This window comes from Atractosteus spatula, chromosome 17 (assembly GCF_055471065.1).
Source record: "Atractosteus spatula isolate fAtrSpa1 chromosome 17, fAtrSpa1.hap1, whole genome shotgun sequence".
NCBI classification, from domain to species: domain Eukaryota; kingdom Metazoa; phylum Chordata; class Actinopteri; order Semionotiformes; family Lepisosteidae; genus Atractosteus; species Atractosteus spatula.
The window spans coordinates 5,481,006-5,496,169 of NC_142722.1; the positions used below are offsets into that span (position 1 = coordinate 5,481,006).

The 15,164-nt window shown below is 42.5% G+C and overlaps 1 long non-coding RNA gene across 1 annotated transcript; it reads right to left on the reverse strand.

The window, feature by feature from the left end:
- Positions 1–4,315: 4,315 nt before the first annotated feature.
- LOC148818899 (uncharacterized) lies at positions 4,316–7,455 on the reverse strand. Its single transcript, XR_016094360.1, has 3 exons — positions 7,319–7,455; positions 6,916–7,017; positions 4,316–6,809 (listed from the first exon to the last, which is right to left on the reverse strand). It is a non-coding gene; the product is annotated as an uncharacterized LOC148818899 (long non-coding RNA).
- Between the last annotated feature and the right edge of the window lie 7,709 nt (positions 7,456–15,164).

Genomic DNA, 15,164 nt, shown 5'->3' on the forward strand with positions numbered 1-15,164 from the left:
ATTGTTCAATTAAAATGTCTTTCTAAACAAAGAGTTTAGTCAAAGGGTTTGACTCTCCTCTGTAATTAGGACTATGAAACATTGTCCTAAGAGGTGTCTTCATCTTCCAGAAACATTCTCAAAAGTACAATGTGTAGAAGAGTAATAAACTATATGAGTGATTAATGTAATCTATAAAGCAAAATATGCAATTAATAACTCAAATGCAAATCATAATTTTGTCCTGTTGCAGGGCAGATGAGATAATTGGTGGCTCTGGAAATTGGCACCCTCTCAAGCTTTTTGAAGTAAATATTGTAACCTGATGCTCCTCGACACTGTGTGAATTAGCTCGTTTCTCAATCCATTTTGCTTCTGACTAACAGAGGTGTCACCACACAGGTGCTTTCAAAATCTCGAGGGCTGAATGAAAAGAACATGCAGTGAGGCGCGCTCTACCTCGAATTCATCAGTTATGGAAATTTCCTCTTTATCCCAGGACAACCTGGGACTGTTGACTGGAAAACAAGAAGCCCAGCTGCTGCCCCCTTCATTCCTGTGATGTAGACACTATATATAAAGGGATGGTCACTTGCTTTCAAGTCATAAGCCAATTCGAAGACTGCAAAACTGCAGAAGAAGAGAAGAAAGAAGTCCAATGGCTTTTCTATCACAGACAAAGGTATGGCAAGCTTTTGTTCCTTCAAACATGTAAAGCCCTTGAATGATTTTTTTCTCAGATTAACTGGAATTGTTCCACATAAAGTGTCATAAACTCAGCCATTTAGGACATCATAGGCACACACATTTCAAAGACCTGATGGTGCTCTGCTTTTTGTATTGGACAGTAACCATCTCTAATCCCTCCATTTTCTTTCTGTCTGGACACCAGATTTAAAGCAGGAGAGAAAGAACACCTGTGATTTATAAGGACAAGGACACCATTCAGACCCTCCTGTCTGTGTAGTATTTCAGTAGCTACTTGATCAAGGGTCAAGAAATCTCATCAAGCCATTTGTGGAAAGAAGTTAGTGTATCAGCTTTAACAAGAAGACTGGGGAGCTTGAGTCCTCCTCTTGCAAACCTTTTTGTAAAGATGCCTCCTGTACTACAATTTAAAGTGCACATTTAAATGCATTTTCCCATAGTCTGCATTTGTGTAAATCCTTGAATTGTCTTATTCATAATTGTTCTGGTCCAAGCAGAGAGAAGTGTAATTATTTTAGTCTGAATAGGACATTCCATAGAGCCCAGGAAGGCAGCTCATTGCTCTTATCCGGATTGTCGCCACAGAAGCAGTATTATTCTTGTATCTTGTAAATGATGTTTGACTTGTGCATTATACAATTTCAGTATACCATCCCTTGATTTCATTTCCAAACTTTTAACTCTATATCTTCATCTGGATCAAGAGAAATGATGTCTTTATAAGTAACCTCTTTAATCTAACCTGCCTGCATGAAACACCTTGTGCTTGTCTACATTAAATGTCTTCTGTCAAGTGCTGGCCCAGGTCTTAATGAGGAACTCTGTTCTTAATCCAAAAGTAAATCTTTTTGAATTTCTTACACAGCTTCAATAAAGTTCACAAATCCTTCTGGTTTGATAACTATTCCAGGATCTATGTCTTTGATATTTCTGATATAATTAGGAAGAGTGGTGATCCTATTCCAGAACCTAAATTTGAGTTTTTACACCATATTTCTAACCTCTTCTTCCTGACCACTAACCAGCTCTTAACCCAAGAGCATGGATTACCTCGAATGCCTAGCATCTGCAATTACAGAGTTCCTTAAAATTTGAAGAGCTTCTGAAAATCTAAGTATACCTGTCACGCCCTCTGCAGCCAGAGGGCGCTCCTACTCTGTCCTGTCCCTAGTTTCCTGTGCTTTGCTGTCCTTCTGGTGTCTCTCTCTCTGGGGCTATATATTTCTGGGTCACTCATTCACCTTCGCTCAGCATTGATGTTCGGATGTCCTGAGACCTGCCTAGCATCCAGGTCGCCCCACATCCGCTGCCTGAGGGCATTGATTTCTATACGAACCCTGACCTGCTGAGCCCAGGCTAATCCCCCGTTCCGCTGCTACGCATATGGGTCTTTTTCCACTCTCCTGCCTCTCCACGGTTCGTCCCTTCCGACACCCATGACAATACCAAGGGACTGGACAACAGTTTTGGACAGTGTTCCAGTGGGTTTGGGTACAGTGATCTCTTTAAGATATACTTCAAGTAGCTCTTAAATTTCATACAGCAGGGGTTCTGTATTCCTGGTTCTGCAGGGCCTGTGTGTCTGCCGTTTTTTCATTTCGGCTCAGGTCCTGTTGAACTGATTATCTACTCATTATTGTCTTAAATGGACCAGTTCAAGAACTGCTTTTAGTTCTTCAGGTGCAGCCTCTTTCAACAGAGCTAGAAAACCCTCATGTCTCCAGGACTACAGTGGAGTTTAGTATCTTTTCATATCATGTTTCTTCTCTTGAAGATTTTGGAAAAACCTGGGTCTCTTTTACCACCCTCAGGTGCAGCTGTGGCTGGGAGTTGCTGTTTTGCTCCAAACCTGTGGTCAGGAAGGGGCAGAACCACCCCCCTCCCATGCTGATGGTCCCAGTTTTTCAGTAGAGGAAGTGAAAGCCTGGATTGATCAAATCGCATTGATCCTTCCAGAGAATGCAAACTCCAGAAACCCCAGCAACTGGATATACATGTGAGTGCCTCAGTTTATACAGGTCAATTTCATTTGCTATTTAAGAACTGCCCAGTTAGTCCTTCAACCCTTTTGGTTCAAGCAGAGTGGTCCATTGTAAATAGGGATGTCTAGATCCTCATTCATCAGCCTCATGAGCAGTTATAAGACTTTAAGGTGGCATTTTAAAGCATTAATACAGGGGTTCTCAGTCATGCAGTCATAGTTCTGGAGGTCCCCACACCTGCTGGTTTTCATTCCAGTCCAATTTAATTACCTAACTGAAGCATTCATTGAATTAAATTAATTGATTGGAACATTAGGAAGTGTTTCTTTTTTTTAAACCTGATTTTGGGGTACTTACCTTCTAGTACTAGTCATGCACCCCTGAAACAGACCTACTTAAATACCTACTAATATTGCTGCCAAGAACAGCTTTCATCCTGCAGATGTTGAGACCTGATGCATATAATGGAGGTTATTTACAATAGCCTACATAGCCAGCAGCTACATCACCCTGCAATTAAAAGCTGGCAGCCCACTGAAGCTCAGCAGGTGTGAGCCTGGTCAGTACCTGGATGGGAGACTCCTGGGAAAGCTGAGGCTGCTGCTGGAAGAGGTGTGAGAGGGACTAATAGGGGGGCGCTCACCCTGCGGTCTGTGTGGGTCCTAATGCTCCAGTATAGTGATGGGGACAGGCGCCGTCCTTCGGATGAGACATCAAACCGAGGTCCTGGCTCTCTGTGGTCACTAAAACATCCCAGGGCGTCTCTCGAAAAGAGTAGGAAACCCTGGTGTCCTGGCCAAATTTCCCCCTGGCCTTTACCAATCATGGCCTCCTAATAATCCCCATCTCTGAACTGGTTCATCTCTCTGCTCTCCTCCCCCCTGAGAGCTGGTGTGTGGGGAGAGGACTGGTGCATCATCCAGGTGGGGCTGCACACTGGTGGTGGTGGAGGGGATCCCCATTACCTGTAAAGCGCTTTGAGTGGAGTGTCCAGAAAAGCCCTATATAAGTGTAAGCAATTATTATTATTATTATTACTATTACAACAGATAAGTGCAAATCAGGACTTTCTGTAGGTGTACAGTAACATAGCTTTCAAGGTAGGAATGTTATTCAAGTTGGATTCTTGTTTGCAAAATCCTTGACTGCACATGACCGACTGTGTCTAAAGCCACCTGCCTGTTCGGTTTCTAGCGACGACAAGAATCCCATCAGGTCTCCGTTTCTGATCAAGAGGGCGGAGTGTCACGACAGCCAGTGCACCGCCAGCGGAGGGCATGACCCCTCGATGACCTCTGCAGAGGTGAAACTGAGGATCCCCGTCATCTTCTCCACAGGGGGCGCCCGGGTTTCTCTGACACTGGAGAGTGTCACAGTGGCCTGTATCTGTTTGAGAGTGAACCACGCTTAATACGTCTCCTCAGTTTCCCACTGAACAAACTTTTTTTTTTGTGTGTGATTTGATCAATAACACTGAAAATGTTTAGATCATATATGTACATCTGAAATCTGCAGACTGGATGTACGCCTCTTTGGGTAAGAAAGACTGAGAAAATGCTCTTTTTAATATAATAAAATGTATTTATTTTGGAAGTTGAAGTTTTGGAAATATTTCACAAAGACTAAAACTATAACCTGATGTTGGGTGCCACAATTTCTTACTTCCACAACAGTGACAAATAACATTAAATCTCTGACACAAGGTTCTTACAGGGCCATCCCCATTATCAACATGGAGAGTGGTAGTAACCCTAATAGAAATATTTTTTAATCGTTTAAGGAATTAATTTCTGTAGAGGGTACAGGTCTTTCACCATCTCCGTCAACCATTAGACACCTGGAACAACCGTTGGCTAATTAGCTAAGCAATTATCGCAACAATCGAGTCAATTAATTTATTAAGAAATCGTTATCAACAGCCACGACGTCTCCTTTCGGTTAAAAAAAACAGCAACACGCTTTAGTGTCGGAAGAGTAAAAGGTCGAATTTGCATTGCATGCTTCTCACCGCTAGATGGCTCTACAGACTTTGAAATAGCTCGGCCTGCCCGGCACCCCACCGTCCTTTAGCATCCAAATTGATTCATTCGTTTTTTCCTGCTCACTTCTGAGTGTCTGTTTTTTTTATTTATTTACCCCTGGAATCTATTCTGAATTTTAGGAGAGTCTGCTCTGGTTCAGACCCTTGTCGCTCTGACCGGCTGCAGTAAATGAGGCTACGTTCTATAAAAATATTTTCTTCGTCTAAAGTTTCCTCTGTTGCAGCCGGGGAACACTGCATCTTCTTAATGAACGTTGCTTCATTAAGATGCTTGTCCTGAAACGAGGAGACAAGAATGTTTGACCATCAAAACGTTGACACCCGAAATACATATTCAGGGCCTTAGTATTGGCTGATGGTATTTTATGATTAAATATTACCCTGAAATGATTGTTTTTAATTATGAAGTTGTTTTCGACATGATAACCATGAGATTGCCATACAGAACGTAACTCTTAGAATAAAGAATCCAAATTATTCGCAGGCGTCTACATTCCAGCAGTTAATATAATTATATAGAATCTATCACTGTTAAACGATGCAAATGTTGCAAAACACACGCACAAACTCTTAAACTATAAAACCCAACATTGCCTTTATTGTTAAAGAGCAGTGTTACAAAAAATGATATTGTAAGTTTTACTCGCGTTATGGAGAAAAGAGCTAATGAATTAGTGGATCACATTGTGTGCGCACTCTTATCTACGCAGTTAAAATACCAATATTTCAAAATAGAATAAAACATGTTCTAAGAAGTGTATGAGTTTGCGAGCTGGCTCCATTTCAGCTAAAGACAAAACAGGCCTTACATACTGTCTATAAATTGCCGCAAATTAACGTCTAAACTAAGCGGACTTACATCACTGGGTTATTCGCTTTTTGCCAATAAAGGCGTCCGCTGATCAGACGATTTGAACAGATGATCAGCACTGCTGACGTCTTACGAGGAGTCGGTGTGAATCAGGAAGATGTCAGAAATAGCGGGAGAGCAGAGCCGAGTTCATAATGTTTGAATCCGTAAAACTGGATCAAGAAATAAACTACAGTCGAAATGCGAGATATTAACTTTGTACTTTGTTACACACAACACTACTCTAGACGCGTTCTAATAACGCTTAGTGGTAACTGAGCGCCTCGGTTTATTTACTAAGAAAAAAACGGTGTTCAGCTTAAGCCTAGATGTGTTTTAATGCCGGGATCAGAAGACTAATCAGTCCTGTATGAAAGTGTGTGGCTCGTCTGGTGCCGTTCGGCAAACACAGAAGTATCCTGTGATTTTGCTTAGAAGAACGCCCTATTGTAGGAAGCGCCTTACACGTTTGATTAATCCGTACCCCTCCCCCGCGACTGCGGGTGTACGTGGGGAGTCACCAGCTTGTCCAGATGGTCCCAGAATGACCCCACAAACCGGCAGGTGACGGGGACCCAGATGCCCTGTTTTGCCTTCATAATCAATTCCGCGCAGTACCCTTTTCACGCTACCCCATTCAATCCGTTTGTTTGCGTGCGGCTGTTTATTTAACGCCCCGTTTGATAGATACAGGCCATTAGGAAATGTTCTAGTAACTTCTTGTGTCTTTTTTTGAAACATAATAATCCTGGGAGGAAGAGATGATGTTTGGCCAATAAATCGTGTACAAGCCCTGTTCTTAATAAAAAAAAAACACACACACAGAACCCGTGCCACCCGTTGCTGTATAACTTGTATCAGAAATTCGTCCTTAATCGTATTGTATATTAGATTCATTTTAGAGTTTGTCTCCCCCATCTTTAACATAGAAACGCTCAAACTTTAGTCCGTTTCTATATCTGTTTAATTACCTTAACGTTTATTTACATATCTCTGTTTTTAGATCAAGCGTTGCTAAATCTGAGCGTGGCTTTTACCACAGTTTCTCAAAGTATACTTTCACTGTGGGGGTGTTTTCAGATAATATCTGTGAGGCGTAGTCCTTCCTCTACGGTTGTGTGATCAAGTCTGTCACGGGTGTTCGTGAAATTGTGAACAGTCCGCTTTACACCGTTTTCCTGATCTAATCCAAGCAGGCGTTTCCTTGGTCTGTCTCAGTGATGGAAATGATATTGATTTTCGTCTTGTCCTGCAACGATATTAGGAAAGAGCGAAAAAAGACCAAAAATAAACCAAGAAAACCAAAATGAGACGAGAGCCTGTGTTTTTTTTTTGGGGGGGGGGGAGTTAGTTACCTGTAGTTTGGTCTGGTCTCTTCAGTGGTTCCTCACCTGCTCAGCATTTTCATTTTTTAAAATAACCTCTTCCCGAAGAGGACGGGTTAGTCTTAAAGGGGCCTTTAAGGGGGAAAAGGGGCGAAAAAAAGAGACGAAAGTGCGATTTTAAAACAAAAACTGAACAAAAAATATTTTTAGGGACTCCGGTAAGCACGTTCTCTTAAAATTTTTTTTTTTACTTAAAACCCGGCTCTCGCATTAACCTTGTATCCGCTTTCTTTATTTAAAAAAAAAAAGTAATGCGCACTGTTAGCTTGGCCTCTAACATTACAGAGGCATGTTTCATGACGGGAAATGTTTTCCATGTTGCCTTAATTTAGCCCTGATACGTCCCAAATGCCCCTGAACGACTGTGACTAACCTGTCTATCTTTACCATCACACCCTTCCTCACACACATCTCTCTCGTCCCGCTACAGCACGTGTGGTCCGGTCCAGGCGACGCACAGCCTAGCAATGCCCTGAGTCACTGCCCCGAGAGCGGAACCGACATGCCAGCTCACCGTATGTGATGCCTGTGTTCATGTACATATGTTTCTGTTGGAGGGGGGGTAAGTTGTGAGTCAGAAAACCATAACCCGCAAAAATACGTTAAACATCCCTGGCGTCTCAGTGTAAGAGGTGCCCGCTCTAAAAAAAAGTCGATGAATCATCCCTCTGATGTCCGATCGCTCTGAAGCGCGCGGTGCTGCAGGCATCATGAGCATTTTGTTTGGAGAATCCACAGGGCAGAGGTCATGACGGAAATACTGCCTGCAACACAAATGCCGAGATGCCCTGACCTCCCAGTTCAGAGTCCTCGCAGTGCGGGAAGCTCGGAACCACTCGTCTTTCGGTCAGCTGTGAACGGATCAATCCAGATCAGAAAAAAAAAATGTAACCGGTCATCTTTAGAAATAATCACGGTACTTTGGTCATTACAGACGCTGTGGTGACTGGATCCTATGAGCGGAGTGTCCCAAACACGTCTTCACGCATCAGCCTTGACCGGTCATATAATCATGTTAGCAATATCAGAACGCTGTTGGGAACAGTAACGCGTGGCCATATGCCCGTTCAAAGGTCAGACTTTACCAGCTAGTTCCACAAGAACCGGTTTTCCGTACCAACTAGCTTACCTAATAGAGAAGCAGTGGGGTGCACACTGCTGTTGGCCGTTGGAACGAGGAATGCAACTCAAATTTCTACTGCTAAGTGTCCCGTCTTATCGATGGCTCGTCATGCCATTGTTGTAAATTAGACTCTCTTTTTACGTATTCCACTAAATGAAAAGGGGTTTTAAAATGAAGGAGACCGCTCCTGAGATGCACCTGACGAGACGGGATATTGTCAGGAGTGGCGGTTGCACTGTGGGAATGCGGAGAGACTGGAAACAGCTGGCAGGCTTTGTTTTATCAGCGCCTGCGATGAGCTCTGCTGTTTTGCTGGCAGAATTCCTGCTTTATCACACGCACCCAGACGGCCCAGCATGCTAAAACGACATGTTGGTCTTTCTCAAAGACTGGCCCATGTCCTTTGAGGTGTTCAAGAGATAGGTGGCCCACCTACACAGGCAATGCACTCGCAGAAGCAGTAGGTCTCCAACACCCCCTGCATGCTTCCTCCTGGACTGTACCACATCCAGGTGGGGCTGCACACTGGTGGTGGTGGAGGGGATCCCCATTCTCTGTAAAGCACTTTGAGTGGAGTGTCCAGAAAAGTGCTATATAAGTGTAAGCAATTATTATTAATTATTACTTGCCCACATTTTTTAAGCTGTACTGTATTTGAAAACACTATTTTTGTCCTATAGGCATCCCGGAGCTGGTTAGTGTCCCAGACCGTAATGGCCACCAAACTGTGTGAATTAAAACTATTTCAATGGCAAACCCACTGCTGGCAGTGCCTACACATAGCCTACACCCACATGAACTTTTGCAAACTAAGAGTTTAATGTTTCAAGTGGTTCTCGGTTTTTAAGCTTCAGAGAACTAACAATATTTTTTTTTAGTTTACCTTCATAAACAACATTACTTTAAAAAAAAAAAACAATTTTCCGAATAAACCTCCAGGAGCAGCTGGTTCTGGGTGGTGGTCTAAATTCTGCTGCTCTTTCAGCACAGCCTCCCGGAGGCCCTAGTGGGTGTTTTTTGGGAGCATGTGAAATGAGCATCTTGCCAAGAAAGGTGCCACAACACTTGGTCTTCGTGAAGTGTGTATTAACAAATAATGAACTCGGGGTGAACTCTTGATGCTCTTATTTATGTCGGGAGTAATATTCCTCAACTGGATTGGACCAAGTCCTTGTAGGTGCCTAGACATTACGGGAGCAAAGGATCATGGGAGCCAGGGATTATGGGATGCCGGGACCCTGATGGTATCTGGTTTTCCAGCAGTCTGGGGCAGGTTCAATGTAGCCCATGGGGCTGAAGGAGGAAGGAAACAGTGAGCTGTAAGGATGCCCACAGACATGACCATGTCCTTCATGCTGGTCACACTTCCATGCAGCCCATTGGGACAACTTCAAGAAACACGCTTTGAATACAGGAAAACCTACACTACTTACAATCATGGGTAGACCATGTGTACACTGTATGAGGTGAGAATTAATATATTGGATAGTCCCGTTAGTAAGGGGTTTAAGAAGAAAATTGGTTCCATTTTGCTTTGTCTGTACATATTAACCCAGCAGAGGAGAGGGATCTCATCCAGTGAAAGACCTTTCTAATGTTCTGAGCCCTGTCTCTCCCCATGATGCCAATTGGCTCTGACCCCATTCGAGGGAAGCACTGCAGGTTTCTGAAAACTGATAGTTGACAGCTAGATAAATAACTACTGTAGGCAGATAGGAACAGGCCAGCTGGAATTGTTCACTGTGGAAATATTAATTATTATAATAAATTGCTTACACTTATATAGTGCTTTTCTGGACACTCCACTTGAAGCGCTTTACAGGTAATGGGGATTCCCTCCACCACCACCAGTGTGCAGCCCCACCTGGATGATGAGATGGCAGCCATAGCGCACCAGAACGCTCCCCACACACCAGCTCTCAGTGGTGAGGAGAGCAGAGCAATGAAATCACCTGTACTTGCTCCTTCATGGCTCACAGTTTAAGACAGCTGCCACTGAAATACATGTAGTTATGTAGATAGTGTGCTTTTTTGTTTTTAATGTACTTTTATGCAAAATATTATGATAATGCAGTTATCCAGTGCAGACTAAATAAATTGGATGCATTTAATTAAATCTGAAATAAGACTATGCAGTGTACAAGTCAGAAGATGAGCCTTTGTTTAAAATATTCTTGCATTTGAAGGAAGACAGCATTACACTGAGCATGCACTGTATTATTAATTATGCATCTTTATGCTTTCAATATCTAAAAGCACTTTGTTGAGGCTTTCAGTTAATTCCGTGAACCTCAACTCTATACCCAGGCTTGCAGAGTTACTTATTGTGCATAGTTCACAATATGCCGGCTTTGAGCTGATGTGTTAAATAGCTGTCTTGTCTAGCGTAAAAGATGCTGAGTCAGAGTTATCTAAAATCACCATGCAAAAAGAACACAGAATATACATGAGAAACAATGAGAACCAGAAGTGCTGAGTCACTGTTTTCAGTCAAGTCACCTATGGTGGAAAAAAAAGCTAAATCACAGTGAGATTATACTGTGTACTGTACTCTCTCCCACAACCCCTCCACAAAAAGAAAAAAACATCTCTGGTCTAATCTGGATTTTCTTTCCGCATCACGTGGATGAGTCTGAAACTCCTTAATGTTTCTTTTTTCAAATTTGCAAAAATGAAGCTTTTTTGTAACACACCCTACCACTACTAAAATAGAAACCACAGTTTATTAGCTCGGATGGTGGTGTTTCATAAAAGGATGCCACAGGCACGGGGCTAGGATCTGCACATGTTTGTTCTGTCCTTGTCCACCAGCTTGTGGATCACGAAGGGATGTGTTCGGAGCAAAGACATACGACAGCCCAACACCAGCCCCACCCTCGGCTCCTGGGCAAACTTCCACAAGGAATTGTGACTAGTATTGGCGGAAAAGGTGAACAGACACACAGGTCATAACACAAAGCCTCAAGGCTCCGTTGATGGGCCGAAAATGATGCTGCTCTGGGCCAGCAGGGTGTGCTCTACCCCCTCCCCTTCCAAAAACACCAAACACCAGCTTCATGAGGAGGTAAGGATGTTAAGACCATAATAAGAGCTATAAGAGAGAGGAGGCCATTGGGCAAATCTGACCCATTTGGTAGCTTGCATGAAAGAAACCAGAGTTTCAGTTATGTCAATATGGCTGGGTAGCCTGTTCCACACCCCTACAACTCTTTGTGTAATGAAGTACCCACTTCAATGTGGCTTCCACTTGTTCCTGCCCTTTGATTCATGCTCCACAGCTAAGTTCAGAAGAAATCTGGTGGGTTGAATTTGTTGATGCCCGTAAAAGGTTTATGACCTGCCTACCACATGAGTGACTTCCAAAATATGAGAACACCGGGCACCTTTAACTTCACTTGAAAGATCATTCAATTCTGATGATAAGATGTCAAGTATCAGTACTTTTCCCATCGCTTACTCAAGTCTTCAGAAAGCCAGGGATACATGGAGTCTCCATTTGCCTCAATTTGCTCCAAAGGCACAAACAATCTTCACAGGATACAATCACTGAGAAACATTGTAATGCTGGTCAATAACCCACTCAAAGGCAGCCAAAAGGACAGACAGGCACCCACAAGGACAGACAAAGTTGCAAAAGCAATCTGAATGCGCCCGGTTGCAGTATATTCCCCACAACCAGTGACATGTGCAATCAGACATTTTTGAAGTCCTCTCCTCTCTTCAGTGAAGTGTTTTTTTTTTGGGTGGGGGAAGGACCTCCAGCCCTGTTCTCTTCCCCCTCCTTTATCTGCCATGAGTCCAGTCTCTTTAGCATTCCTTTCTGTCCCCCCAACCTGGCATTCCAGAACTGTTTGAATAAGGTCAGCCTGCCATGGAAATGCAATTGCCTCCGGCCAATTGCCCTTTGACACACAGTGTATTAGGTATGTGGACAGCAAAGTAAAGAAAAAAAACCAGGAATGCCTCTGAAGTCGAATTTGTATACACACACAGTTTGAGAAAGAGATAGAGGGAGGAGGGAGAGAGAGGATGAGAGAGAAGTTTAAACAACCAATCTTTGTGCATGCGGGTTTTCATGAGAAAACCCCAGTTGTAGTAAAGAGAGCACTCCCCCCCCGCCCCCCCCACCCAAGTAGACAGCGACTGGCCAACCTCTCTGCACAACCTCACCAGATCAGACCTGCAGAGACCCACCGAAAGCTGGACTGTTAATGAGTACCAGGGCACATCTCTCTTAAAGCTCCACCACAGAAGCTGAAGAATGGGGAGACTTCAAAGTGCATCTCCACTGGTTTCCTGCTGCCCTGTGCCAGGCAGTGAGTGAGCCCTCACACCTTTCTCACCTGCTGCGGTACCAAAAGCCTGCAGCACCCACGCAAGGGAAAGAAGGAGAGAACTGTGCCAAGCATTCAAAATGAAAGGTTGAACATTCTTGCAATAATTCTCGTTATTTTTTTTATCCCTCGGTTAAAATGGGATAATACAACATAGCACAACTGATTGATTTCTATGCCCAGTTCACGTAGAACAGCTGCTTACATATACACATCGCATTATTGGCTAGATATGTTTTTAACCTTAACATACATCTCGCACTTAGGCAGTACTTAAGATATACAATTTGTCAATAGCACAGCTCTTTTTTAAAACCTCGACTTGACAGTGGGTTGATATTGAATTTACAAGGGCATCTTTCTGTTCAAGGGAACCTTTCCCGTTAAACCGCCACATTCTTAAAACTACTGTAGGTTTTAGTGTTTTGACATCTGTATGCAAGTGAAGAAGACATGTAATTAAGAAAACTCTTTAATCACTTTTTTTTTTCCATTTCCGAAGCCAAAAACAAAGACACGGGTTCGAACAGTCGTAGTTTCCGAATACTACAGGTTCGGTTCCGCCCATCGCACGAAGCCAAATCTCGCTGCATTTTCCTATTCTGTTTTCTAAATTAGCCATCTAAAAAACTGCAAACGCAAACACGGAGCGTGATGCACACGTGGAGAAGTCAGTAAATCGGTTAGTACTCAGTGGCTTAAATTGTGGATGAAAACGTCAGATAAAAAAAAATGCTAACATTAAGTACAGCAGCAAACAAGTAACTGCACCTCCAAGTCTCCCTGCTCTTATTTGTTCTGTATCATTATGAACGCTACATTCATCTGAATAGCTATTCCATTAGCCAGGTAGGACATTTTCTCCCTGGCAATTATCTGATAGAAAGATGACTTGTTAAAGTCGAATTACTTCCAGATCGAGCTGCCGAGCTAGTCTGCTATGAGCCCTAGCCTATAGACGAAACTCCCAGAGCAGCCGCCGTGGACTGAAATTAACGTTGGTCGGGGAATAGAGACACGAAATTATAGACACAACCTGCTTTAAAATAAGGTCATGCGGGGGTTCCCAATCTTAGTGCAGGGACCCCCCACACCTGCTGGTTTCATTGCAGCTGAGCTCTTTACTTCAGTCCTTAACTGAACCCACAAGCTGCTTGGTTATTTATTTGGTATGTATTCTATCCAGAAGTTGGAGATTTTAATTTTTCTTTCCGGAAATGTGATGGATGAAAAGACGACCTCCTCCGTGTTCATAGAGTGCTGACGATTAAAGTGTTCAAATCAAGGCTGTTATTACGTCTAAAAATGGTTGCGTTATTTAATTGAGTGCTCAGGTGTGTGGGGGACCGGGATAATAATTGGGGACCCCTATTGGGGTAACCAAGCAGGCGCCTAACACAGACAGACCCCGCTCGACGTTATGTTCTGCGGTCCATTCCTTTATTAAAATGTAAAGTGACAGGTTTTAATGCCGGTGGAAATGAATATCGGACCGCTTGTGTATTCAGTATTTTTTGTCGTTAGAAAACACAAAACGTAGTTGGCTTAGATTTTCTTCATTGGTTTTCAAAAGCGTTTTCAGTCCAGTACAGGAAAAAACAGGTCTCTTGATATAACGTGAATGGTACCATTGGTATTATAGTGATGATTGATGATGTTATAAAAGGCTGTTCTGCTGTGCTGTCTTTTTAGAATAAGTCGAAAGTAAAAGGGGCTGTTTTTTTTTCTTACATTGTCAGACTGAACGAATAGTCAACATCCTGCTTCCAGAACTATATCACTAGCCGATTTCTTTTCACCATCTCTGTACGGTATATAATGTGCACATCAAGTTACATTTTAGCTGATTAGGCATTGATTTGATATCATAAATGTAAGAGATTGTGGTTTGTGTTAAGACAGAATTTAATTTCCAGCTATTCATTTGATTCAGCTAAATCACCTGATTACAACGCGACTTACATAGAGCGCATGTGTATACGTGTTAACGCAGCGAATCTGTGTGTTTTGTTTTAGAAGTTGTCTGTTCTTTTAAAGCATTTAGCAACACGCAGACTTGAGCAAGAAAACCCGAAAGGTGATTGCAATTATATCTTTCAGTTTTCGACAGGTTACTTTTTGACAAGAGAAATCCTTTAATGTTTTCGAAACTCTGTTTTCATATTTTCTTCAGTTCCTGTATGCTTAGTAAATGCAGATTGGCTGAATCGATCAGATGTAAATATTTGGTCAGAGTATCGCCATCAGTTTATGTGTCTCGTACCTATTTTATTTGTAATATATAAAAATAAACTCTTTTAACGATCACGTGCTTAGCCTGTCGCATATGTTTTGCTCGAAGTAATCATGAGGTTTCTAAAACATTAATATAACCAATAATAAATCTTTAGCCATGCCTTTAAGTGTTTTTCGATTTCAAATATTTTTTTGTAAATCGCACTATCAATCACATGTATTCAGAACGTTTATCGTTTTTTCTACAAATAAATTAATATTTATTTTAAGTCTGGAAGAGTGAGGAGGGTTAGAGTTGTGGCTGGAAGATGAATGAATTACTGGATTGTTTCAAGATATGTACTGCACAATAAAAAGCACACGTATAGAGTAATAAAAACACGCGTTAATTATTTCTGATTTTTACATCTTTGTTTGTCTAAATCTAGAACCCATCGCTGCTTGAATACCGCCTGCGATCTGGGAAACACGAAATTCGCACAAAGCAAAAAAAACAACAACAACAACAACAACACACATAATCAAAG